This window comes from Leptonychotes weddellii, unplaced genomic scaffold (assembly GCF_054177405.1).
Source record: "Leptonychotes weddellii isolate Sample4059 unplaced genomic scaffold, ASM5417740v2 HiC_scaffold_12090, whole genome shotgun sequence".
Lineage (NCBI taxonomy): Eukaryota > Metazoa > Chordata > Mammalia > Carnivora > Phocidae > Leptonychotes > Leptonychotes weddellii.
The window spans coordinates 1-5,025 of NW_027699310.1; the positions used below are offsets into that span (position 1 = coordinate 1).

The following is a 5,025-nucleotide window of genomic DNA, read 5'->3' on the forward strand; positions in this document are numbered from 1 at the left end:
ACTGCAAGTCAGCAGGTGTTTCTTTACAGTTAACTTTAGCAAAATTCATACAAAATAGTAATTAACAATGATCTTCTTTACTTGTTAACTCACAAGGAAACACCTTCAAAACTGCATTTTGTTAAAGTTTCTGTACTAAAATGTAGAAAAACTGAACTACACAAATATTGAAAAGTTAAAAATTCCTTAATTTTTTATTTCTGGTACCACTACCACAATTTACAGGGCAATATACCTGAAGTAATGAAAAGAAAAAGAAAAAGACAGAGCTACAACAGATAAAAGACCTCAGGAATGTACATCTAATTGACACTACATTGCATTAATCAATAGCTGCACTTTTTGCAAACTGTGGCTATGACGGTCCTGAACAAGAAGGGTTTCCTGTTTAAGCTGCAGTAAATTTTCTGACTATGGATCATCGTTCCTTCTGTGGCAGATTTTTACAGTTCCTCTAATGCATTTGGGACGACTGTCTCAAAGTAACCTGCAGCTTTCCTGACAACTCCTCGCTCCCTCTCCTGCTAAGAACTGTAGCCCTTTCCTTCTGATTTTTGTTTAGAACCTTCTGCTACCATATCCACCACTTCCACCACCAGACCCATAGCCACCACCGTAGGGACTGCCTGAGCTCCTTCCACCAAAACTGCCCCCCTTCATGGGTCCATAATTTGATTGCTGTTGTCCACCATAATTTCCAAAATCATTAGAGTTCCCACCACCCCCATAGTTACCACCCCCAAAATTTCCTCCTTCATTGTAACCGTCATATCCTCCACCACCACCTCCATATCCGCCTCCTTGGTTTCCATATCCTGGTCCACCACCACCATAGCCTTCTCTACTGCTATAACCGGGACCACCATTATAGTTGCCACCATCACCTCCACATCCATTATATCCACCATCACCTCCTCCATAACTACCTCTGCTGCCACCACCTCCACCACCACAGCCTCCTCTTCCACCGAAGTTTCCACCATGGCCAAAGTTACCACCACCTCCAAAGTTTCCTCCACGACCCATGAAGTTGCCAGATCCACCTCCACGACCTCTTTGTGATCTAGCAGACTGCATTTCTTGTTTAGAAAGGGTCTTTTTCACTTCACAATTATGCCCATTAATAGTGTGGTATTTCTGAACAACAAGTTTATCAAACGTATCATGATCATCAAAAGTTACAAAAGCAAATCGTCTCTTTTTTCCACTCTGCCTGTCTTCCATAACTTCTATGGTTTCAATCTTGCCATACTTTTCAAAGTAGTCTCTCAAATTATATTCTTCTGTATCTTCTTTAATACCACCAACAAAAATTTTCTTCACCGTTAGATGGGCACCAGGCTTTACAGAATCCTCTCTACAAACAGCTCTCTTTGGTTCCACTACACACCCATCAACCTTGTGTGGTTGGGCACACATTGCTGCATCCACCTCTTCAACACAAGAGTAAGTTACAAAACCAAAACCCCTGGAACGTTTTGTTTGGGGGTCTCTCATCACCACACAATCTGTAAGTGTACCCCATTTTTCAAAATGTTCTCTTAAACTATCATCTGTAGTTTCAAAGCTCAAACCACCAATAAACAGTTTTCTCAACTGCTCTGGTTCCTTTGCATCATGGCCCTCCATTTTGAGACCGGACTCGCCTCTTCCAACTCGAATTCAATTGGGACTCTAAATACTCTTTAAATAGATATTTAATTGATTTTTCTGTTTTTATCTCTACTTTCACACCCATTTTCAGAAATACTACCAGTTCTTCTTCTTCTTCTTCTTCTTTTTTAGAGAGAGAAAGACAGAATGAGGGAGGAAGGGAGGGGAGAGGGACAGAGAGAATCTTAAGCAGGCTTCATGCCCAGTGTGGAGCCCAACACAGGGCTCAATCTCACAACCCTGAGACCATGACCTGAGCCAAAATCAAGAGTCAGATGCTTAACCAACTGAGCCACCTAAGTGCCCCAATACTACCAATTCTTAAATGTTTGGGGTCATCTCTAGGAAAACTAGGCTGCTTCTCAACTTTTCTTATCATGTGTTCAGTAAGCCAGATCAAGGGTTAGGGTTAGGGTTAGGGTATGTGCCTGGAATTTTGCTGTTCAAGAACTCACCAGAGAATATAACCCCAGACTTCTTCTGGGCTTAGGCTTAGTGTTATGGTTAGGGTGTGTGCCTGGTATTTTGTCGTTCAGAGACATCTCCAGAGTGTTAGGGTTACATTTAGGGTCAATTTTAGGGATTAGGTTTAGGGATTAGTGGTTAAGGGTTAAGGTTGGGGTTAGGGTATGTGCCTGGTATTTTCCAGGTCAGAGACATCACCAGAGGACAAAATCCGACTTTTGCTGGGGTAAGTATAAGGGTTGGGGTTAGAGTTAGGTTTAGGGTTTGTTTTAAGGTTAGGGTATGTGACTGGTATTTTCAGTTCAGAGACATCTTCAGAGGGTTAGGGTGTGCTGTTAAGGGTTAGGGTTAGGGTTAGCTTTAGGGTTTTGGTGAGGGTTAGCATTGGGTCAGGGTTAGTGTTAGGTTTAGGGTTAAAGTTGGGGGTAGGGTTTAGGGTTTAGCAGTCAGGGTTTAGGGTATGTGCCTGATATGCTGCAGCTCAAAGATTTCTCCTGAGAATAAACTCCATGTTCTCTGGGATGAGAATAAACATGGCAACCATCTACCTAGTTGAGGCAAGCAAGGTATTTGCGACTCTAAATACTCTTTAATTAGATATTCAGTTGATTTTTCTGTTTTTATCTCTACCTTCACACCCATTTTCAGTAATACTACCAATTCTTGAATGTTTGGGGTGTTCTCCAGGATAATTAGGCTGTTTCTCAGTTTTTCATAGCATGTGTTCAATAAGTCACTTTCTCAGACCACAGTTTAGGGTTAGTGTATGTGCCTGGTATTTTCGAGTTCAGAGACCTCTCCAGAGGGTTAGGGTTAGTGGGTATGGGTTTGGGGCTAGGGTATGAGATAAAATGGCTTTGACACATTCAGAATTTTGGCCCAAATGTTAAGTTCTATAACTTTATGTAAAAATCTTTATTTTAAAGTGTTTGGTAGAGAACACAGAACCTATTTAATGAGCAACAAACCAGTAAGATAAAGTCTGCATTTAGAGAAAATAAAAGGTATGTTAGAAAATCCTTTGTTCTTCGTTCATGGTTAAAAATCTTGCCCAAGTCATTCAGAGCTAAGGCAATGTTTTCACTGATTACATTAAAACACCTAGGTGGTATGATATAAATTCTTTTGTTTCGGTGTGATATAAATTCTTAATTGTGACAGGAAAGTGCTTAATCTCTTTTAGGTATCCTATTGGTGATATGGGGAAGAAGTTGTGGTAGGGTTTTTAAGCCACAGCCAGAGGTAGCTGGGGAAATCACAAACTCCTTTAATCTTTAGAAAGAAACTGCACGATCTATAATGAGACACCATTGATAAACAGCAGTGCTTTTTAAACTTACTCATTAATATTTTTCACGCCTCTTAAACCTTATGCCCCATGTCCATATTTTCTATGAAACTTCTAGAGATCTATGGAACACATCTTAAAGCAAAGCAAAACAAATACCTGGACCAGATGATACTCAAGGTTCTTTCAGAAAATCTATAATTTGTATCAATGTCATTAGATAAGCTTACATCTAAAGGATTCCATCTGATGAAATTCTCGAAAAATTTACTAAAATGTTTGCCAAATTGAAAACAGTTGAATAAGATTAGATATAACTATTTTAAAGAATTGGAATCCTAACCTTGCCATTCACTAACTATGTGACCCTGGACAAAGTTACTTAGATACTCTTTGCTTTACTTTCTGTATCCATAATATAGGGTTAATAATAAACCACTTAACACAATGCCTGCCATATAGTAAGTATTCAATAAATGATTAGTTATTTTAACCTGAAAGTTATTATTTAATTCAACATTTGTTCCTCCAATGTGTGATTCACTAACTTTTCCTGTCCAGATTACTACCCAAATATGGGAATTCTATGAAGATGAACACATAGATAAATGCCAACAACTAGTTCGGGGAGTTTGATTGGGTTGAATGAGTAGTTTAGACTGAAGGAACACTTTAGTTGCCCTATGAAGAGACATTACATCTGGTTTGAAATTGGTAGATGTAAAAATCCAGTTAGGAAGTTAAGGCTTATTAATATTGTGTCTGAGCAGTCACATGTTTTGCTAAAATCCAGAGATAAGAGAAGTAGCCTCTTATGCCCCATAGTCCAACACTTATTTGGATTATTTTGGTATGCAGGAATTCAAGGATCACTCTCCTATAATTTTGAAAGGGCAGGTTGATTATGTCCTTTGTGTATATATTTGACCAGTTTTTAAATATTTTTAAACGAGTGTAAAAGTATTACTTTGGCTAACAGATATTTAAGCTAACATTTTGTAAACATACTTTATTTTATATCTTTGTAAGTCATCAATAGACATATAGTTTTAGAGGCAAGTTCCTTAAACTTTATTGCCTTCGTTTACTTACCTAGAGATGAGGGCAACAATATTACTATAATGACAAGTACTACTACCATTACTCCTACTCATGATACTACTTCTACTCGTACTGTTAATGTAAGTTGTTAGGACTAAATGAGGTAATATATGTAAATATGTGTAATATATGTGAAGTGTTTAGAAAAGGGCCAAACATGATATGAGAGTTTGTTATGATTATTATCATCCTGGATACTTCCAATAGTCAAGGAAAATATAGAAGAAAAAAATAGTATAGGAAACTTTAATTTCTACTTGGAATAACCTATACAAAATTATTATTTTTCTTGATGAGTTAATTTAGAAACACATGTTCCTTTCTCCTGCCTTAGGGGTTTTCCAAAGGGCTTTTCTGAAAAGTTAAGGCATTACAAAAAAACCCCAAGGCAGACCATAAAGAGGAAACACACCATTCTAAAATGCCTCCTCCTCACGCAGACTCCTCACACAGACTCCTGGCTGTTTTCTCCCATAGTGTCCATGTGACTCCACTGTGAGTTTCATCTATTGCGGGAG

General features: G+C 38.4%; 1 pseudogene; it reads right to left on the reverse strand.

Annotated features, from left to right (window-relative positions):
• Nucleotides 1–167: 167 nt before the first annotated feature.
• Nucleotides 168–1,685, reverse strand: LOC102745458 (heterogeneous nuclear ribonucleoprotein A3 pseudogene; annotated as a pseudogene).
• Between the last annotated feature and the right edge of the window lie 3,340 nt (nucleotides 1,686–5,025).